Raw genomic sequence first — 23,526 nt, 5'->3', positions numbered from 1 at the left:
CTTCTGGTCTTCCCTATGCCCCACATATCACTTGATTAGATCTTGCTCTTTTCTACACTTTTCCCGTGATTAACTCTGAGTTCTTTGAGGAAAAGGATGCTCTTCTGTCCCTCTCTCTATTTCCAGGGCTTAGTACAGTTCTTGTAACATAACAAGGGATTAGTGTTTTTGAGGAGTAAATGTGAGAAGGGGTCACACATCCAAAGGACTTCAGGCACCGGTCATGTAATATATTTAGAGAACAGGCAGTGGTGAGGACTGTGAGTGGACAGCCCCATGTGAAAGGGCGCTGGCTCCTCAGCTCCAGCTGATTCCTGCCGTGGGGACAGGTGGGGCCAGTAGGATCAGAGTTTCTGGTTTTTCAGTATAAGTCAAATATTTGTGCTGGACATACTTCTGAATTTAAATTTGACTCTTAAGTAAGGTGACTTTTAGCAAAAGACAAGGGCCAGAATAAGTTCATGACATTTCGGCAGGAGTACAACCTGAAAAGTGGCATCAGAGGGATTCTTAAATGTCAAATGAACTATTTAATCCAATCCAGTCGCTGTCTGTTGAATTCAATAGTGCTTTTTCTGTGGTCACTCCCTGGCCTGGTTTCAGACAGCTGAGCAGGACTTGGAAGGATGTCATATACAAAAGACTCAGCTAGCTGACTGGAGTGCAGTTAAAGAAGTGCCTGAAATATTTCTAAAATGAGGAAAATGCTAATGGCCCTTTTGACTGGTGGCAGTTTACTCCTGTCATTTGTCTTCATGGGCTCATGAACAGGGGATTTCACTTTAAGCCACATTCTTGACCGCTGTTACCCTCATCCATCTGCAGAGATATTAAAGTCCCAGCTACGCTGAATTTCTAAAGGCCGGGATGTGCATTTGGTTTAATGGTGTGACACCAACCAAGGAAAACAAGGCCATAAAATAGAAAGAGATTCTGCTTCCCTAACTCATATCATGGGGGTCAGGAATAAATAGACGAGAAAGAAGAAGGGACAGTTGGAATCATATGGAGCCAAGCTTTGCCTTTCTTGACTTGATGAAACTGCTTTGCAGTTGGTGACAGACTGAGCTAGTGTACTTCAGTCTATATGAATGAGAACCTTTACTCTACCTGAAACCAAAGAGCAATAACACTAAGATAGCAAACACAGCATTTATTAGGTGCCTGATACTGTTATAGGTGTTTCCATTTGTTAACTCATTTTATCCTCACAATGGCCCCAGGCAAGAAAAAACACTATGACCATCCTCGTTTTCCAGATAGAGAAACTGCAATCCAGAGAGGCTAAGTCACTTGCTGGACATTACCCAGCCAGTAGGTGCCCAGTCCAACTTTACTACTAACCCCTGAGAGCACTGGTTTTCCATCATAGAGAGACACAGAGAGAGAGAGAGAGAGAGAGAGAGAGAGAGAGAGAGAGAGAGAGAGACCTGTGTCTTCAGGGGCAGCGCTGAACTGTCAACGTAATTTCCTCTCCATCTCTCTAATCTGTACATTCAAATAAAAATTCACGTAGGTTTTAGGTAAACATAATTGTTTCCATTGCGTTACTTTACTTTCCTCAGAAATATCATTAAAATACAGGAAAGTCATTTTATTTTAAAAGTGAGAGATGACATAAACCCACAAGAACAAAGCAGAGGGAGAGAAAATGGCAGTGACAGAATTTGAGAGTTGCAAAATGGATTAAGCCGTAACTGACTTAGCCAACCAAAGACAGGTTAACCCGGCACTGGGGACCACCAAACTAAATTAAGCTCATTGTGCAGAGAAGCGAAAAGTCTCAGGTGTTCAGGGCACCATGACCAACTGAAAATGGAGGCATGGGTGCAGCAGGTTCCCTAAGAGACTCTAGAACCTCTGGACACCATCCCCCTAATCCCACTACCAGCCTGGATGCTGCCCTGGTCACCATCGGAGGTCAGCTGCAGAATGCAGGCAGCCAGGTTCACCAGCACCCTCCATGCCCTCCCTCCAGGCTGGAGTCTCTGCGGAGACAGAGGAGCCTGGGTGGAAATGGCAAACAGGAAGTTGTGAATACTGACAGTGACTCTGAAATGAGCCAACCGAGCCACATCACCCTCCAGAAACGCTCCCCACTGGTCAAGTCCTGCTATTGGACCCAGAATTTCACGGAGGCTTTTCAATTTCTCACCTTTAAATAAGAACAGTCAGCAAAGAACCCCCAAACACTGGAGGAAAACCTCTAACAGGAAGGGCAAAGGTGTGAAGAAAAAAAATACAACAAAACAGAAAGAACCTGGAGGAAAAGATACCCAGCAGGGTCAAGAGAGAGTCAAGAAATTAATTAGCCAGGTGTGGTAGGTGGGAGGATCGACTGACCTGAGGAGGTCGAGGTTACAGTGACCTAGCACCACTGCACTCCAGCCTGGGCAACAAAATGAAACCCTATCTCAACAAGAGAAAGAGAGACTCAAAAAGTCCTTCCTTCCTTTTTTTAAAGATGTGAGGGTCTTGCTGTTGTCCAGGTTGGACTTGAACTCCTTGGTCTCCCAAGTAGCTGGGACTAAGGGTGCAGCCACTGTCCTTCTTTAATATTTTGAATGAAATAATGAGTAGAGAGTCTAGATGGGCACATGACAGCTGTTATTCAAGTGCTAAGGCTGCATGGAGGACCCATCAGAGGAAGGTAGGCTCCAGTGTGGGCCAGTGCAGGGGTAGCAGCCAGGACTGAGGGGGAAGGTATACCAGTGTGACCACACCCCAGCATGTGGGTGAAGAAACAAAGGTTCATTTGCAGGTGTGTGATTGACTGGGTGTCAGGTGGGGAAGAGGGAAGGTTTGCAGGGATAATACCCAGGTGTGAAGCATTTCATGAATAATCAATAGAAAAGAATTGTCATGGAACCCCCCACCCCCACCGGCCACATTTACTTCCAACCTGAATATTCTTTCCTCCATCCCACAGAAAGGGACTGAAAGTATGGAGGAGGATTTCACAAAAAATCCTTATTATTTTTTGCCTGACCAGCATCTATCCCTCCTTCTGGGGCAGCGCCTCAATTTTCCCTTCGGGAACCACATCTCCCATCATGAATACCCTCTAGGTGTGGCTGTCGGTCAAAGTGCCCCACCCTGCAGCCATAGTCATGAGACTCAGGTCGGGCCAATCACACTCTCTCTCTTCTGCTGGGAATGAGGAGAAAGAGCTGCAAGGGGAAACACGTGGAGCTGTTTTTCCCCAACACCAGCTCCTTGGCTGGATTGACAGTGGTTTTCTGCTCCTCGGGATGTCGGAAGCTCTCCCAGGGCCCTGCTCTCTGAAATCTATTTATTTAGACCTCCCTTCAGTCCTTCCCCATGTTCTTCCAGTTAGCAGGACTCATTTTCTGTTTTCTGTAGTGAGTGTAACATGACATGAGCTTCTACCTGGATTTCAGTCCTTCCTTTCCTACAATATTCAGCACATTCATTGAGCACCTCCTGTATGCAGGGTTCTCAATAAACTCTTATGGGTGCTGAAATTCACCTGGCTGGGACCTGCCTTTAAGGATCTCTAGTCCATTAGGGGAGCTGAGACCTGCTGTCCAGAAACCTCAGTAGCAAGTGGAATGTGGGTGGATTTGGAGAATAAGCAGAGAAGAAGAGCTTGAGGTGAACAGTGACTTCTGCCTGGGAAGCTCAGGAATGGGATTGTGGGAACAACCTCCCTTTAGGCCTTCACGAAGGTGGAATTTCATAATGGGATGCAGTGAACCTTAAGTAAAGGAAAGATGGTAGGACCAGACTCTGGGCATAGAGATGGCAGGTCACAGGTGAGGCGCAGGGCAGAATTCATGTTTGCCTGGAGCAGGTCTCCCTGCTTTATTAAATAAAATATTTATTTCATGATATGCAGTTGAGGCATTTTAGGAGATACGGTGATGAAATACACATTGTTTTAATCCTCCAGGAACTCCTAGTCTGGTCCAATGGTTGTCAATACTTAGTATAAATTAGAATCTCATCAGGGAGCTTTAAAAGAATATTGTCAGTCAATGCCAGATTATTTAAGTTAGACTCTCACCGGGGTAGGGGCTGGACCTTGGTCTGTTTTTTCAGCTGTCCACTTGATTCTAATGTATAGCCAGAGTTGGAAATCACTGGTCTGGTCCGAAGTTTCTCCACCCTTTTTCCCCAACACTTGAGCTGTAAAACTCATTTCCATATGAAACTGCAGCTCTGTGTATCAGTGTGGCTGCTGTGTTTGTGTCTCCCTCACGGTCTCTTGTGAAGATGAAAAATAAATGTCAGCTCTAATCATTATCACCATATTTACACAAAGGTTTGTACTTATTTATTTCACTGGTGTCTTTTCTACCTATTACTAGGCATCTATCTCTAGAACAAAGTTTACAATCATCTCAATCACACGGCAGGAATGATGATAACAACCTTTTACTTTGAGTAGAAATTATTTTATCTACAAAAATATACTCGCTTGTAATGATGCCTCATAGAGTTCCATTGTCCCCCTTGCTCATTGGGGCAGACTATTCCCCACCCCTACAGGTCTAGGATATCCAAGGATATGCCTCAAGCCCCTTACCTCTTCTCATCTCCGTTTTCTCATGTGTTAAATAGGTGTATCCATTTCAGAGATTTTTTTTTAGGGTACTTTTATGTAATGTAGATAAAATACTTTCTGCTCAAAGTAAAAGGTCATTATCATCATCCCTGCCTTGTACTTGAGATGATTGTAAACTGTTCTAGAGATAGCTTTTCAATAATAGGTAGAAAAGATACCAGTAAAATGCAAATATTTGTGCAAATATGGTAATAATAATGATAGCTGACAGTTGTATTTCATCTTCACAAAGGGCCTATAAGGAAGACACGTAATTATATTCATATTTCAGTTGGGGAAACTGAGGTATTTGGCAGTAAGTGACTTTCCCCAGATCACACAACTAGGAAGTGTGGGAGATGGATTAACCTTGGCCAAGTCTGGCATCAGAATCTGCTCTTGCAATCACTGTATTTCTCAGCCGCGACAAACCAAGTCTCTAGAAGCCCAGTGCTGAGATTTGCCGGTGGGAAGCCTAAGTCCCTGTGGCAGGTGGTATTTGGGACCCTGTGATCTTCTCCCCATGGCCTTTATGGCTGTGGATATGTCACATGGCACTGAATGACCTGACCTGAAAATAAGGAGATTATCTTGGATGATCCAGGATAGTGAATCAGAAGAGGAGAGTGAATCAGAAGAGACCTAGAGATGCAGCAGTGGAGGCAGGGATGGTTTTGAGGGTGAGAAGGACCTGATCTGGCATTGCTGGATTTGAAGATGGAGGAAAGAGCCATGAGCAAGGAGCACTGACGACCTCCAGAAGCTGCAAATGACCCTCAGTCGGCAGCCAGTGGAGAAGCGGTCCAGTTCTACAATGAAGGAAGCTGAAATCTGCCAGCAACCCAAAGGAGCAAGGAAGCATCTTCCCCTGGAGCCTCCAGAGAGAAGCACCACCCTTCAGATGGCTTGATTGAAGCCCAGTGAGACCCACGATGGAATTCTGACCTATGAAAGTGCGAGAGAAAAACTCAGTGCTGTTCTAAGCCACTGGTGGTGACAATTCATTATAGCATCTCGTCCAACCTTACAACGTGCTTGGGGGTAGGGGTGGAAATTATTACTGCTGGTTTCTCCCCCATATCACAGACGAGGAGATTAAGGCTCCCCGGGGTTAGAAACTTCCATGAGACACCCCCATGAGATAGCCAGGTCTGATGGGCTCCAGCCTCTGGGAGTTTGTCACCAAACCCAGAAACACATGAAATGACCCACCTGCTCAGACGGGTGGTATGAAAATTACATACCTAGGTGAAAGCTCATTATAAAGGACAAAACATGACACAAATGGGAGTTTGTGATTAATTTCTTAAAAAACAAACCTGTGGGGTTAATCAACCCATTGTCACCATATAACAGAAGCAAAAATCACATTTTTCCCCCATTTGGCTAATTTTTTCTGATCAAATTTCCATTTTGACATTCCCCATTCACTCAGCCAGCAGGTGTTTGGTAATTATAACTACCAGGCTTTCTGCTTGATACGATGTGTACCAAATTGAATCAGAAATGACTCCTTACCTTAAGAAGTCCCTAACTCCTGGGTGACAGTAGGAGACGTGGGACCATCACCCCATCCTGTAAGAAAAGGGACCGAAAGTGTCTGCAGGCAAGTTTGCAGTTCTTGAAAGAATCCCATCAGAGAGTGTGTGGCTGCAGGTCAGAGAGAAGCGATGAGGAGAAACCAAGAAAGAGTCGGGGTTACACCCCAGCTCTGGCTGAGTCTGTTTGTGACATACGGTTTCAGGAGCCCATAAATTTCTCTTTGGTCTGAGCCTTTTCTGTTTGGGTTTCTGTCACTTGCAACCAAAAGAGATGTCTGTTGAACTCAAAGGATGAGAAAAGGGTAGCTGTGCAAATATGGTAATAATAGTTACAGCTGACTATTATGTTTCATCTTCACAAAGGACCTGTGATCCTGCCAGAACCCGGCATTGATGAGAAGAACAAGAGTGTGGCCCTCGTAGGATGCTCACTCACCCTCCACAAGCCCAACCCAGACAGCGAGGGAGGGAGAGGGCTGAGGGTCCGTGAACAGAGACTCCCAGTTTGGTGCCAGATGCAGAACTCTGTGTCTCCTTATCTACAGTCTGCCACAGAGACAGTATTGGATAATACTGTGTCCTTTAGAAAGGGATGTCAGTGGGCTCAGGCTCATAGGCTGTCCCTCCAGGAGAGAAGGGAAACAGCAGCAGGCTAACCTGTCCTGGAGAATGATGCTATGCTCTGGTCCAGTGGCTGAAGATCTGATGTGAATGTGAACTGATATTTGAGTCCTAAACACAGCCTGCAAAGTGGATTTTGAGAAACTTAAACATACAAGAGAGAAACTGTTTGTTTATTTATTTATTTTTGAGACAGAGTCTCACTCTTGTTGCCCAGGCTGGAGTGCAGTGGTGTGATCTTGGCTCACCGCATCCTCCACCTCCTGGGTTCAAGCGATTCTCCTGCCTCAGCCTCCCTCGTAGCTGGGATTACAGGCATGTACCACCACGCCTGGCTAATTTTGTATTTTTAGTAGAGATGGGGTCTCTCCATGTTGGTCAGGCTGGTCTCGAACTCCCAACCTCAGATGATCCGCCAGCCTCAGTTTCCCAAAGTGTTGGGATTACAGGCATGAGTCACCACACCCGGCCATTTATTTTCTAATGATGCATAAATAATTCAAGCATTACCTTCCACCTTTTTAGCTATTTCATATGAAGGAAACTGAGATGTGGTCAGAGAAAATAAAGCCACAAAGAAAATGAAGTTACAAAGAAAAAGAAGTAGGCATACATGCACACACACGCATACTTGCATGGGAGTTGCACTGGCCCTGGAAGCTGTAGGATTCATGCCCACGGACAACCAAAAGGTTTAATGACTTGCGGGCATCTGTGCTACAAATGCTGACCATTCCCTGAGATTAATCTCGTTGGGCACCGTAGGCTTGTTTTGGGAATGCCTCCTGCCTTCCTTCTTTCCTGGCAAAGAAAATTACCAGGGACTGAGCAGGAGAAGGGTATTAGTGTTAATAAGAACAGTTTATTTCATTGCCATCTGCTGATTTTTAATAAGGGAGCTGTCTAATGGCAATTATTGTCCTCAGCCAGGTGGAGAAATGGCCCCAAAGAAGGAGCATGGTTGTCACAGAGAGGACTTGAGACTCAGGCCACGTGTGTATATTTGCTGGCTTTTCTGGTACAAATTTTTTTTTCGCCTCAGGGGAATGTTTTTTCAGCAGAAGTTATGGTGGGGTGGCTGACATCTGCTCTCTTCACTCACCCAGCCTGATTCCCTCTGTCTCTGCAGTTCATACCCCGGTCCTCAAGAAGGAGAGTGGAGTCAGGCAGAGAAGGTGTCTCATCTAAAGGGGATGGGGCTGAAGCTACTCAGCTTGTGGGGTCCCAACAGCACCTCAGTCTTGATTTTCCAAAATACAGATTTTGAAACTGAAGCCAGAACATAGGAACACAGAGCCAAGAGTTCATGAGAGGGAGGAAAAGTGAGAAAGGGAGATTTCAATCTTTAGTTGACTCTCTTGATCAAGATGCACTTAAAACCAAAACATGGAATTTTTCAGTCAGGCGAGCCAATTAGTATTCACATTTATTTACTTTCGGTTTTAGCTGGTTTGGGTTGAGTTCTGTCACTATCAATACAAGGGAGATCGAAATCAGCAAAATCAACACCAAATTCATTACTCCAAGAGTCAAAGTATCAGGTAAATTGAAGATGGAGAAATCGCCGGACCTGGAAGTCTCCATGGAGGAGGTGGCATCTGACCGGGGTGGGGCATGATAGTAAAGAGAGGAGAGGCATCATGGAGCGTGGATAGTAGAAACTGTAAGAGGATGGTTAGGAAGCGCTGCTTCATAGGGCGTCTAGACCTCTCGTTCTGCCTAGGACAGTCGGACACGTGCCAGTTGTCCTAACGCTGTATCAGTGGAGCCCTGTTTACTCTCCGTGGTGTCCTGGTTTGGTTGATAGATTACATGATCACTCTGCTTAGGGAAAGTGAAAGAACCCATGTTCTTTCTTGACACCCTAACCATGCAGTCACTGGTGCTCGGGTCCTCAGCCCTGTCCAGGTATCCAGGAAGGAAAATGAGGAGAGAGAAAGAGAGATTGATTCTTAACGTGGGCCAGGAGTTAGCTCGTTTTGGAAGCGTTGAGGGAAATCTGCCTTCCAGAGAAGAGCGGGATAGGAGGGGCGTGCTGGCCGTAAAAGGGATGATTTAGTTGTAAGTTGTGTGCCTGCCAGAGTGTGCCTTTTTGAGCTAATTACTGTCTGCCTATCAATTACAGGGCTTAAAAGCAAGAACAAAATGAACTTAGTTCAAGGACACATGTCAGAAATGGAACAATTAGTATTCTGAAAGGTCCATTAGTGCAGAAGGCTTAGAAAAATCTTTTCTTATAAACTTCTAGTCTTATTAGGTATTTCAGAAACGGGATTAGAAGAATTTGCATGTTGGCTGATGATGAAATCGTACTTCCTGGGTGAAGTGTGTCCTGAGAGACCAGGGTCAGAGCTTGGAGGGTGTCTAGTTTTACAAAATGTAGGCTTTGCTCAGGGTTCTCGTGTACGTGTGTGTGTGTGTGTGTGTGTGTGTGTGTGAGAGAGAGAGAGAGAGTGCCACCATTTTTGTGTGTGTGAAAGTGTGTCATTCTGCGCATATCCTGCTTCCTTACTAAAAGAATGTTGTGCTGTGCTTTACCATTGTGTAAAAACAGTTTTGCATCTAATGATGAATATTATATTGTAATCTGCGTGAAGTCCTCTCTTACCCTCTGCTTCAGTTACTCATGGTCAGTCATGGCCTGAAAATATTACTCACAATAAAGTATTTTGAGAGGGAGATAGAGAGAAACAACATTAAATAACTTTTATTAGAGTATGTTGTTTACATTGTTCTAGTTTATTATGAGTCCTTATTTGTTAACCTCTTCCTGTGCGTAATTCATAAATTAAACTTTATCGTAGGCATGTATGTATAGGAAAAATACATGGCGTATACAAAACTTGGTACGATCCTGTCTTCAGGTGTCTACTGTGGGCCTTGGAGCGCATCCCTGTGGAAAAAGGAGGACCACTCTATTGTGCACTGAAAGTGTCCAGAAACTGTTCCAAGCATTGGGAAGTGCTCCTGAGAATTCAGAAATGTTTGCGAATCCTCCACACTCTATGTAGTTGAAATGACTTATTTTTCTTCCTTGAAGTCCTATCCCCTGGGTTTTGAAACGGCTCCCTGCTTTCCCATAGCCAGACCACATCCCTCACACACAGACTCCAGACACCTGCAGGGTGGGAGCACTGCCCAGGGCTGGCCCATCAGTGTGGGCCATCCCAGTGCAAAGGTGATTGGCTCAGGCGTGGCCATGTGACCCAGTGAGCTCCTGCTTTCTCAGCCCTGCCAAGCAGCTAAGGCATTGGGAAATAGCACAACCATAGGTCTGCAGGAGCCCAGGGTTTCCACAGAGGGACTTCGACCTGCCTTTCGTGGCTCAATGCTGTAGAGCCAAGCTTGTCTCAGGCTGATCAGACTTGGGTCACAGAAGCCAGTTCCTTATGAAACAGGCCTGGAAGTCTCAACTACTGATAACGTACAGCTCAGTTTTCTCGTGAAGACTTAATTAATTGCACCAACATTTTGGGCACTGATTTTTTTCTGTGTAGCTTCAGCACGTGAGTTAGCAGCTTCTTTCCATGCAACATGTTGCCAAGTGTCTGGGGCAGTCACATATCGGAATCGGTAAATTTGCCACAGTCTCTTCTGGTCTCAAGGTGGCAGCCTAGGGGTGCTCCTGCTGGATGCACTTTCATTGAATCTGGAAGAGAGAGAGATAGTGCCTTCTCTTTGTTAAAGAAGTCTCAGCTTGGTTTTCTCCAAAACTGGTGACTGCTTACTGGCCCAAGGGAGCTGATGTCCCTGCCACTGACCCTGAACATAACCTTGTCAAACTAGGAGAGTCTGAGGCTCTTTCTCCCTTTGGGCAATGCAAAGGACCTTGCTTTACTCAGATGAGAGCCAGCTGGTGTTCCTTTTCTCAAATCCTTTCAGCAGCTTCTAAGTGTACCATGTGGCACTATGTTGTACAGAAGAGCTCTAGAACCTATTCGTATTGCACAACTGAAACCTGACACAGGTTGTACAGGAACCCTCCACTCCCCCGTCTCCCAGCCCCCGGAAACCACTGCTCTACTTCCTGCTACTGTGAGTTTATTTTAGATACCTAATGCAAGCAGCAGTTATTTCACTCAGCATATTGCCCCCCGGGTTCATTCCTGTTATTGCACACTGCAGAATTTCCTTCTTTTATGAGGCTGAATAACATTCCATTGCATGTATATGCCACGTATTTTGATCCATTCATCCATTTATGGTTATTTAGTTTTTGTTTTTCTTCTCCCAAATCTTGGATATTATGAATAATGCTAAAATGAATGTGAGTGTGCAGATATCTCTTTGAGATCCTGATTTCAATTCTTTTTTTTTTTCATATACACAGAAATAGGGTTGCTGGAATATACAATAGTTCTATTTTTAATTTTTTTGGGGAACCTCCATACTTTTCTGTAGTGGTTGCACTACTATTTTACATGTCTTCCAACAGTGCACAAGAGTTCCAACTTCTCCATATCCTTGCCAACACTTACCTTTTATTTTATTTTATAATAGTCATCCTAGCAAGTGTGAGGTAATATTTGATTGTGGTTTCAATTTGCATTTCTCTGATAATTAGTAATGTTGAACATCTTTTCATATACCTATTGGCCATTTGTGTGTCTTCTTTGGAAAAACATATAATCAAATCCTTGGCCTACTATTTTTTTTTTCTTTAAAGACAGAGTCTCACTCTGTCGCCTAAGCTGGAGTGCAGTGGCACGATCTCAACTCACCGCAGACTCTGCCTCCCAGGTTCAGATGATTCTCCTGCCTCAGCCTCCCGGGTAGCTGGGATTTCAGGCACGTGCCACCACGCCCAGCTAATTTTTTTTATTTTTAGTAGAGACAGGGTTTCACCATGTTGGCCAAGCTGGTCTTGAACTCCTGTCCTCAAGTGATCCGCCAACCTCAGTCTCCCAATGTGCCAGAATTGCAGGTGTGAACCACAGTGCCCAGCCCTTGACCAATTTTTAAATTGAGTTGTTTGTTTGTTTTGCTGTTGAGTTTTAGGAGTTTCTTATATTTTTGGATATTCAATCTCTTTCAGGTATATGGTTTGCACACATTTTCTCCTATATTGTAGGGTCACCTTTTCCCTTTGTTGGTTATTTCTTTTGCTATCCAGAAGCCTGTCAGTATGAGGTAGTCCCATGTGTCCATTTTTGCTTGTGTCGCCTCTGCTTTTAGTGCCACATCCATACACAGATCATCAGCTGATCATCTGCAAGGGTGCCAAGAAGACCCAATTGTGAGAGGATCTCTTCAACACATGGTTTTGAGAAACTGGACAGGCACATGCAAAATAATTAAACGGGGCCCTTATCTTACATCATATACAAAAATCAACTCAAAATGAATTCAAAATTTAAACATAAGATTTGAAACCGTAAAGCTCGTAAAAGCAGGCATGGGGAAAAGCTTCATGACATTGGTTTTTGCAATGATTTCTTGCATCTAATGTTCCTTGGACACCCTCAGACAGGAAACAACTTCTTATCATGAGAGGTCAGCATCTTTGAGAGGTCTCACGCTTACCAGAAAAATTAAAGATTCATCAAATGAGTCCCGGTTAAACGCTTAAAAACCCAGATCTGTGCCATTGTGGCATCCTCCCTGATGGGCAGTATTACAGAGCTTGAGAGAGGGAAAATCCAGAAAAGAGAGGGGAAAAGAGCTAGACCTGAAATGTTTCTAGGATGTAGAATATTCTAGTTGCCAGTACCAAATTCAGTGGTTATTACTATTTCCTAGGTGTAAACCATTGGCAAACTGTTAGTAATCAATTACATCAATTTATGGACTGCCATCATTTTTTAAATGCATGGAATAGAATGAAATATATCAGGGTTCTTGGAACAAATGTGTATATTCTTAGTGAAATTTTGATTTAAATTCTATAGGTATTTGTATTTGTGTTTGTGTGTGTGGCGGGGGGGGTGGTGGTGGATAAATTCTAATGTAATATGTATTTTTTTTTTTAAGAGAGGGTCTTGCTCTGTTGTCCAAACTGGAATGCAGGGGCTCCGTCATGGCTTACTGCAGCCTTGAACTCCTGGGCTCACGTGATCCTCCTGTATCAGCCTCCCAAGTAGCTGGGACTACAGGTGTGCACCACCATACATAGCTAAATTTTTTATTTCTTATCTTTGTAGACATGGGGTCTTGCTGTATTGCCCAGAGTAGTCTGGAACTCTTGGCCTCAAGAAATCCTCCTGCCTCAGCCTCCCAAAGTGCTAGGATTACAGGTGTGAGCTACCACGTCCAGGATTATTTCTTATTATGGATTATGATGAAGAAGTTAAAAAACACAAGCCTAACCAGCTGTTCCTAACCCAGTCTTCCACCGTCTCCAGGCGGCTTCCCTTTTTGTTGCAGCTCATATTATTTGCTCCAATCTCTGAATATATTGAAAGCCGAGGTTGTTATTTGTATTTACCTGCACTGATTTTTATTACTCTGCATACAATTGCCATCAGTTGTTCAGTCAACAAGTGTTCTCCTTATGACTGTTACTCCTTCTAGTGGCTCTGGCATAATATAGACTCATAGCAGGATTCCAAGCAGAAACAACCTCAGGCCAAGCTGGAGAGTAAACAAGTGGAGCATAATATACCCTTATCCCACAGACACAGTTCCATACGGGGCATGAAGGAATATTTATCATTACCTCAGAGAAATATGCTCCCTCTCACTTTTCTTGAAACATCTGGTCCACACTACTTTTTATTTTCCCACTTGGATAAGGATAGGGACTTTGGCAGAAGAAACACTTTACTCTTCCCTTAGCTCTGCTCATGTGCAATGAAAACCAGCATCTAACACTCAGCTCCTGTGACGGGGGCAATAGGGGGAGGTGGGGCCTGCAAGACAGCTGCCACTCAGTGGGCTTGGGGTCCCTGTGGCACCACAGCATTGGCCTCTCCAAGGAAAACCACAATTCCACATTTTTACTAAAAATCTTCCAATTCGCAAATGTTGTCAAACACTTCATTTTCTAAATACTGTACAGGATAAACAAATCCATCTGCAGGCACTAGGGTCCCAGGTGTGCCCCCTGCAAACCAACCCACTGCTGGGCACATGCGTGACAGATGCTCACTGACCAGATTGGAGTATACGAGGGACAACCTGGGTTGCAGGTGACCTCTAGGTTTTTGTCTGGAATGAGATATTCTGCTATAGGAACACGAGTCTGTGGATAACATGCATCACCCACGTTTTGCTCTGAAGTTTTGATTCTTAAAGGAAACCACAAAAGAAAAACAGATTCATGTTAACAAGGGACTGTATAAACTCTCTTCAGCATCTGGCTGCTCATCTGGACCAAATTATTATCCAGATATTTGTTTTCATCAGGGGCACTGCTTTTGCTACACTGTCAGTCAACGGCTTCCCACTCTCCTTCCTCCCTAGATACACAAACTCCTTTTACAGTTAAAAGAACAAACATGTATTCCCCGCCCTCATCGAGCCCTATTTTAAACAAGTTCTGAAAATCATCTCAGTTTCCTCACCCTCTTGTTTTCGGTTGGGTTTGGCCAATGGGTGGTGCCGGCAGGTAAACGAGTAGGAAGAGAGGGAGAGGTGAGGGTATTTACAACCTGGCTTTCTCTCCCCATCCCTGGATGGTTCGCTGAGGAAAAAGGACTCTGGAATAAAAGTTAGTGTGCAGGATGCTTACTGGGGAGTGACTCTGGGAGCCACTCCTTGGAAAGGAAGGAAAGAAAGCAAGAGTGGGCAGAGGGAAAGGTTGAGCTCTGAAGCAGGCCCAGAAAAGCATGGCCAACTCTGGGTTGAGCTTGGGATGTAGGATGGTCCTAGCGATTTCCCGAAGGTGGGCTGAGATGGTCAGGCCTTTATACTCCCACAGCAACCATTCACTGTCTGGGCCCTCTGGGAAGGGGCTTGTCCTTGGGGATGACGACTCTCAGCCGCTCAGACACTCCCTGAAAGGGCTGCAGCTGGAGTCTACATACCATGACAGCACTCTTTGAAGCTACAGTAACACATCCTTCATCAAAAAGGGTCTGGGTAGCAGCATATGTAGGTGCCTACCACACTGTCTGCTTGGCCACAGGTGGCAGAGCCTGAGTTGTTCTGCTGGAGACCACAGCTCCTGTTGTGTGTCCATACCCAATAGTTGCAGCTCCCTCTGGGCCCCTCTCACATGTTCCTTTCCATTCCCTTCTGGCTCAGAGAGAGTGGGCTTCCTACTATCACCCTGATGAGTTTCCCTGTCCGTTGTTTTTACCTTCAGGTCTCCTCTGATCTGTGCAAACAGTCCATTCCCTAGACTCTCATCACTTTCCCCTCTTTAGTGCGTCGTGTCTTTCCTGCCAATACTCTGAAAGATTCACAATTCAAGGATCATTCTTTGTACTGTTTTTCCGTATTTTTGCAATGAGCAGTAAGGTGTAATTGTGTGTATCTGGCCACGTCTACACACAGATTCGTTTGCAGATAAAACTGTTGGGTTGAAACTGGTAAACAACCAGATGTTAACTGGATGTTGAGCTTCTTTCTTCTTTAAATTGGTTCATGTCCTGGAGACAGGATGTGTATTGTCCAGATAGGCTAATGTCCTATAGCAACCACCCCACAGCTGTCAGTTGTCCAGCAATAAAACCATGGGATATTTTTGTTTGTTTTTTGATATACAGCCCAATGCGCTTGTTTTGTCGCTGGCTGCTTTCATTCACAGCCCTGTCTCTCACATGGTCACTTGAGGAATATGATGCGTTCCCTCTTGTAGCTTCATCACGCTCAACACGTGGTTTCTAAAGTCATTGAAGAAAAGAAGAGTGTGAGAAGGAATCTCTCCCTGCTGATGGATTTCCTCTCTCCCAGATGCCCGTCTCTTCAGCATAGAAAGTCCTTATCCCCGAAGTGAAACACACCAGTCTGCTCACATCTTTTAGTGAGAACTAACCACATGAACCTGCCCCCATGCACAGGGGCTGCAAAGTGAAGCCCTTGAACAGTCAGTGACGAACTGCATTACAAAAGAGACTCACAAGTAGCTAGCAAGCATCCAGATTCCTCTGCCCCACTGTGTGAGCCGGTGTTGTTGACTGTTTCGTGATGCCCATGATTTTCAAGTAGAACAAGCTCTATGCATCTTTCCCTAGGACTTTAATTGCTCAACACCTGGGTTTATATTGAGGCCAGGATTTATATTGTCCTGTCCTTAGAGAATTCAGGAATCCCTGGGATGGCACCCTGCTGTTGGCCACCCAGCATCCCTCCCAGCCCTCTCTCCCCGCTCACGGGTTCCTTCTCTCCCAGATGTCCATCTCTCAGCATCTCTTGGTGCTAATGCATGGGAATGTGGCCTGCAGCTATAGTGAATGACAGTGGCTATTAATCGAGTAGCTGGCAAACTGCAGAAATTGAATTGGTCCAGGTGAGGTTAGACCCTTAGGCTACGCTAAGAGAACTACCTGTGTGTAGGGAGTAAACCTTCTCCGCTATCATTGCCTCTGGTCCAGCTAGTTTGAAAATCCCTACAAGAAACATGTTTTGACTGCAGATACTAATGATGGTAAAGCACAGAATAAATTGTAACCTCTCATCCCTATGGAAAAACCCTCCCCATGCTTCACTTCCTCACTTATAAAGGGGAGTTGTAGCCACGTGCACTACCACCATGCTGTTTCGTGAGGAATGAATTAGGTCATCGGTACAGATGTTGTAGTGGGGACTGATGCAGTAGCTCCAATCACACATTCCCAGAGAGGACCCATCCCAGCACTCTCAGGGTTAGTGAGCCTCCTAGAACTTTGCAATATAGTGACTCTGAAACAGGTATTATGGTTGCTGCTATTTTTAATGTTATTAATAATACACAGACAGTAAGCAGCTCCTGGGAATACACAGCTTCGTGTCCTGTCCTTAGAGAATTCAGAGATCGCTGGGATGGCACCCTGGGTCGGCCACCCAGCATCCATCTCAGCCCTCTCTCCCTGACCACGGATTCCTTCTCTCCCAGATGTCCATCTCTCAGCATCTCTTGGTGCTAGTGAATGGGAATGTGGCTTGCAGCTAGGAAGTTTGCTTGGGACTTCTGGGGATTTTTAACATTCCTGAAAATAGGGAAGGATGGAGAGAGAGAGGAAGAAGAGAAAGGGGGAGGGGCTGAAGAATGAGGATGAGGAGGAGGAGGAGAGAGGGAGGAGAAGAACTCTTCCTGCAGCTCTATTTTCAGGTGATTTAAGTGAAGTCTAGATTGCTGTGGCTTTGGCAGCCATCTCATGCCTGTGAGGAAAAGCCAAAAGAATTTTCGAGCATACAAAGTTCTTGACTTGCTGAGTCACAAGCCGTCATGCCTATGTCGAGGTTGAGGGAAGTGGATGGATAGGTGAGGAACCCTCGGGGCTGCAGGCAGGTGAATCTGGATTTGTTCAGCAGCTCTCTCACACTCTCCGCCTTTGTCTGGGCTGTCTGCTCTGGCTCTGAGGCTCCTGCCACCCCCAGGCCTGCAGCTGCACTCGCTACCTAACTCTTTCTCTTTTTTTTACAAGCCCATTTCTGGCTTCCCACTGCCCACCTTCAAGGCGAGTAGCTCTCCCTTATAAGCATGAGTAGTTTCATATTCTCTCTCTGGGCACTAGCACCGAGCTGTGCCATGCCTTGCCAAGCTAAGCCAAGACCAACACCACCTGTACAGCAACAGCAGGACGATTATACTTTTATAGACAATAGTGGCATAGAGCCAAGTCTGAGCTTACACAGTCCGGTTATATAATAAGTGGAGGTATACACCTGCTCTCGAATCCCGCAGTCATGCAGGCCTGATGTCTGCCTTGGCCTAATTCTTGACCAAAGCACATCCACGTACCTCACTCAAGCCCACCCTGGAGCCACTTGCCTCTTGTTAGGTGAGAAAAATACTTGTCTGGCGATGAAGCAACCTCATTAACCTCAGACCAGCCCCAGAGGTTTTGCTATTAACTACCACACCACTGTGCCATTCTCAAACCAGAGGGAGCAGCGGGTTGGATGCAGGTTAACTCCATCCTAATTCCAATCTCCCATTTGTCATTCAGAAAAATGAAGTACCCAGTATAATCAGTCATTGTTACCAAGTGCACTTTATGTCTCAGGCAATATACGCAAATCTCTCACATGAATTTGTTATTTTGGTCCCCAGGACAGCTCTGTGGAATAGGGGAAGGGTTATTGTTGCTGTTCTACAGATGGGGAAACTGAGGCCCAGAGAAGTTAAATAACTTGCCTAAGTTCACAAAGTTACCAGAAGATTGTGGAGTGGTCTTCCAGGGAGAGTCATTTTATATCAGGAAGGAGAGATGATTACTTAGGGAGGTCCAAGAATCAAGGGGTATTTGAAAGCCATAGTGGTTCGTCTGGGGTTGATACAGGAGCGTACAGTAAAAAAAGAGCTCAACTGCAAGGCACCAATGTAGAAAAGCCCAACTGTCTCTTCATTCTGTCTCTCTGTCTCTGCCTCTTGTCCTAGCCCAGCATGGCTGCAGGTCCCAGGTTCTGTGACATCACAGTGCAGTGCCCACAGCCCACTGTTGGTTCATGCCATTGAGATTATCTGATTGGCCACTGGCCAGCCAATGGTGGGTCAGACTTCGGAGGGGGTGATGATTCTTGGATGTCCACAGAACATCACCTTCATGAGTGCATCAGTGAATACAAGGCTAAGGAAGACATCTCTGAACATAATTTTTGGAGATTTTGACGCGTTCCATTGAAACAAGGAGAAATGTGATGTCTAGTATGAGTTCTTGACCAAAGGACAAAGGAAATTCAGTGATAAACTCATTCACTGTGACTGTAACGTGCGTATCTATTTGATACCTCCGAGTTACTCTTCATTCTTGTGACAGTTGAGTAGATGGTATGGGCCGTTGGTGTTGATTAGTGAACAACGGAAAAAGGGCATATGCCACATGAGTTGATCCTGGATAAAGTCACCCCGTCACCTCCTCATAAATACCCTGCATAATCTCCAAAGGCAAAACAAACCTGAGGTTGTTTTATCTCACTTTAGACCAGCCGGTGATAGAAGAACTGGGGAAAGAGATGATTGTATTTATTTTGGTGAAGGTAACAAATCATGGCAAATGAGCAACATGAAAAAGCTTTGCAGATTTCAACATACTCCTGAAAGATCAGCTGACAGTGATGCATACATCTTTTCCTTTGTTTCTAGTTCCCTTGCATCTCATTATAATGTTCTCGGTGTAGCATACAAGACACTGGACTTTCAAATCAACAATTGTTTCCAAAGACGACTACTAGATACCTGCTAGGGATGGGAGGAACTTACCATTTTATGAGTTGCCAATAAATGTTTAACCACAGTGAATCTTTTTTGGATTTTAAGATGTATGTGCCACTGGGACTCTCAGAAAAATTACCTTCCCAATGCTACTCGGAGAAGGCTTCAGTACCACCCTGAGAAGGCAGCCAGCTACAACCTTGGTTTTAGTTTCAGTTGTACAAAGAGCCTGAGGTTTGCAACTCACATCTGCCTTCATTTTAATAGACTAGTCCATCTGTAGCCAGAGATCATTAAGGAAGTTATTAAAGGAAAACAAGCTGTCCACCAATGGCTGCTGATGCCCAGTTGTTCAGATTGTTGAGGTGGTGTAGAGATGATGCACACTGACTCAGTTTACCCACATATGGGTCCATGGACCTGCAAGTGTTTGAGCATAAAGCACTGCACTCCTGACATCTTTGAAACTTTTATCTTTTCTGTGGGGTTCTGGGCTTTCCTTCTGCTTTTCTTGTTTTGTTTTTTAAGCAGTAACATTTATTTAGGTATTTGCAATGTGTCAATACTTTGCTGAGTGTGTTATCTGTATTATCAATGTTGCTGAACTTAGTGGGTTAGGAACTATTATTTCCCCCATAGAGAGAAGCACACAGCCTAGAGGGAAAGCTGCTTGCCTGAGATCCTGGTGTCAACAGATGACAGAGATGGAACTCGAACCCAAGTCCTGTGACCCACCCCTGCCTGGAAAGTCTCTTCTTGGATACCCCCCTGTTTTCTTTATTTTTTTATTTTTCTATTCTTTCCTTTCTTTTTTTTAAAGCAGGGTTTCACTCTGTCACCCAGGCTGCAGTGCAGTGGCAGAATCACAGCTCATTGCAGCCTTGACCTCCTCGGGCTCAGGTGGTTCTCCCACGTCAGCCTCCCAAGTAGCTGAGACTGCAGACACATGCCACTTTCTGGCTAATTTTTGTATTTTTTGTGGAGATGAGGTTTCACCATGCTGTCTGGGCTGGTCTCAAACTCCTGGGCTCAAGTGATCCACCCGCCTTGGCCTCCCAAAGTGCTGGGATCACAGGCATGAACCACTGCACCCAACCCTCCTCGTTTTGTTTAGGTGCTGACATCTTTACCTAATGGACTAGCTTAGCAAAAAGTGTCTCTCTTCTCTCAGGGGTCCCATCCCCCTCTCTTGGGCCTCCTTAATCTCAAGCCTACAACTCTAGCATGTAGGAAGGAAGCAGCACACCCTCTCTGGTGACTGCAACTGAGGCCTGAACCCTATCCACACCCTCCCCGCAGGATTGGATATTGGCAAATCCAGCCACTGATATCAAAGCAAAAGGCTCATTCATTTACTTGCATTTGTGGTTGGGAGCATTTCCTGAAGAGAGGTGGAAAACTGGTGATGGTAAAGCATAAGTCAGGCTGGATGCCCTGCTCTGGGCTCCCCCATCCCTCTTCTGGGGCACTGTGGTTTGGATCATTGCCCTTTCCCAGATGCCACATCATTTGTCCTCCCTGATAGCTGCTGTCCTGACACACCAGCCCTGGGATGACACATAAGGTACAGGTTAGACGCTGCTTTCCAGACAGAGTTACGGAGACAAGAACCATCATTTTGGTGAATGTTCTCTAAGCTCACTGGGGCCTCTTCCAGGAAAATAAATCTAGCCTCTGAGCTCTGCCCCAGGTAGCAGCTGGCAGGACCACTAAGGTGGGAGGCTGGCTGGGGTCATAACTGTGATGTGTGGACTCAGAGAAGGGAAGGAATGAGGTGGGATGGATGCCTGACAGCAGATTCTGCAGATTTTTCTTAGAGAAACAGCCCCTGTATCGCAGCATGTACAAACTAGTGATGCAGTGTGTTCTGTTTTTTCTCCTTGCCCTTTCATGTTCTTGGGGATTATGGCATCGATCCCAGGCTTGGGATTTGAGTGAAAGTCATTTTAGGGCAACAGTTGGTAACCTGAGAATCAATATCCCATCTGCTCATTGCTTGTCATTTAGTCTGTGCTGCCTTAAAATTAGTTAAAATAGACATAATTGTTATAAAATTATTTATCCATGCATTATGAAAAATGTCTGTTAAAATCACCTGAAAATATATCATTTAAAGATTGTAGACTTTTGTTTTTGTTAATCACATCCCCATTTTTTTTTACACTCACACTAGCTGAAGTCAATTTAACTTTTCGAAATTTTGCTAAAAATAGATAATTGGCTAATATTCCTCTTCCACATCCATAGGGAAATTCTATATCTTCACTCGGTATTTCCATGGACACTAGGGAATTAAATTTCATTTCGTTTGTTCATTTATTTCACTAACGTTCCTTGGGTGTCTAATGTGAGCCAAGTCCCTTTCTAGGACCTAGGGTAGAAGGAGAGCAGGTGGTGATGTCTATGAGTCTTTCATTGCAGAGGAGATTATTTCTCAGTCCAATTCTGTATCCTACTGGACTCTTGGGTTCTTTTACTTCTAACTTCTACCACTGTTTTCTGATCCATGACGCTGACATGGAATATGGCCGATGTTCCTTGATCTCTGTGCCAATTATAAATTTATTGCCTCTCAGCTCTAAAGTCACCCTTTTTGCTTGGTCTTTGAAAATGGATCTGGGCCCCTTAATTTTAATCAGGGCTGAATTTTTAAAACTTTTTTCCCACACTTAGTAATTATTATTATAATTTTATATTCTTTTCCTCATTAACTTATAAAGTGCTGTCATATTTGCTAGCTTTTTTCCTGAAAGCAACTTATTTTACCATTATTACAGATTTAGGCAACCGATATTGCACATTGAAAGCCATTAGTTGTTCCCACCTCTAAAAGGAGCTGTAGATAGTGGATTTCAAGGCAGTACCAAGGTTTCTACTTCATAATGGCCATAAGAGCAAACCAAGACCATCAGAGTAAACACAGAAACCTCACATCTCAGGGAGGTTTGCTTAAAAATATCAAGGTCTTGGATACCTAGAAAACTGTAGGTAGGGTTTGAGTAATTTCTTGTACAGGTTTGATTTATAATTATTACTGCCACAATGCTTAATGGCTCCAAACAGTAATAGAAGCCCTATCGAGTTCTTGATTAAGCTCTTTTTTTCCCAAGATTTCATTCATTTTCTCCTTTGTTATTTGTTCTATAGTAATTGTCAGGAAAATATTTTTTCTGCATGCATGAGCATAGCATTGGAATCTCATTACAGATTTTTTTTCCTTCAGCGTTTTTACTGAAATATTGTTTTGTCTGCGTATAATCTACATATAATTTGTCTACATTCCCTGGGTGGGAATTCATTCAAAATTCATGTTTTTTGTTGCTGTCCTTGTTTTTTGATTCGCACAGCCTGCAAGTACAGAGTGGAAATTCATGCTAATGTCATTTTTTTTAGTATTACACCTTGATTTTTAGTTACCAATATTCTGTGAATGACTGTACTGGCATTTGTTTTTATAATAATGCACAGAAGAGATAGAACCAACTTACTAACATACTTGAGGTATTTCTTCTATTGCATTTTGCATTCACTGATGATGGTATGTATCTTTTAGCTATGTTATTTTATAATTTCTCAGCACTACTTGGTTATTATTTCCAAACCAGAATTGTTTTCTTATGTATAGTCTACAGCATATTGTATTTACATGAGCAGAATTATGTATTTTCCCTATAAAACCATTTTAAAATTCATTTCTCATGCATATATGATAGATAGTAGTTAGCTTCTCTGCCATAAATATTTTCTTAAAGAAATAAGGGTGTGTTTTATACTCTGTAATGTCTTACAGATTAGAAAATATACTACTTCTGGGTTGTTCTGTAGGGGATACTAAATGGATGAAAGGAAACTAGCATTTTCTAAGCACAGCATTTTCGTAAGCTCTTTTAGTTGATCCTCAAATAGAATTGCCAGATAAAACATAAAATGCTTAGTTAAAATTGAATTTCATATAAGCAAGGGATAATTTTTTAGTATATCACAAATATTTCATGGTATATACCTATATTAAATTTTTTTGTTGTTTATCTGAAATTCAGAATAAAGTGAATGTCTGGTATTTGTATTTGCTACCTTGAGCAAAACTATCTTTGAATACCTCTGTAAGATTCCAGCCTGCATGGCTTTCTTCCACTCCAGTATCTAAAGAAGAACAATTTGGGGGAGAGTGTGGAAAACTTGAAATAGCTTCCAAAATAGAGATGTAGAAACTTAAAATTTAAAATTAGTTTATTGATTATTTTTCCCATTATGTCTGAAAATATAGCCAAAGAAAGACTATCTTTATATTATATCACATTATTTATTGATAAATTAGAACCATAGCATGTCCTTGTTAGAAGCAGTCTGGGTGCTCATCCTACCCAACAACTTTGTTTTATAGATGAAAAGAACATATCTAAGATCTAGTTAACAGCAGAGCTTAGACTGCTAGTGAGACCTCTTAGCTATCTCCAATGAAGGTTATTTGAACCACTCTGGTGTATTTAAAAATATGATTTATGTAAAGTGTGCGAGATATTTGTAGTTGACACACGAATAAGAGAAAGCTACATGAG

The 23,526-nt window shown here is 43.8% G+C and overlaps 1 long non-coding RNA gene across 1 annotated transcript in view; it reads left to right on the top strand.

The window, feature by feature from the left end:
- The window catches only part of LOC105728104 (uncharacterized), a 72,049-nt gene extending 53,000 nt beyond the window's left edge, over positions 1-19,049 (top strand). The window contains exons 4-5 of the long non-coding RNA XR_010343764.1: positions 8,176-8,270; positions 18,934-19,049. This is a non-coding gene — a long non-coding RNA (uncharacterized LOC105728104). The remainder of the gene's footprint in view (positions 1-8,175; positions 8,271-18,933) is intronic.
- Positions 19,050-23,526: the final 4,477 nt, after the last annotated feature.

This window comes from Aotus nancymaae, unplaced genomic scaffold, assembly GCF_030222135.1.
Source record: "Aotus nancymaae isolate 86718 unplaced genomic scaffold, 86718_ANA_hifiasm-v0.15.2.pri h1tg000021l, whole genome shotgun sequence".
Taxonomy (NCBI): domain Eukaryota; kingdom Metazoa; phylum Chordata; class Mammalia; order Primates; family Aotidae; genus Aotus; species Aotus nancymaae.
Note: the sequence above shows the minus strand (reverse complement) of the source record. Positions and strands in the feature narration are given on the sequence as shown.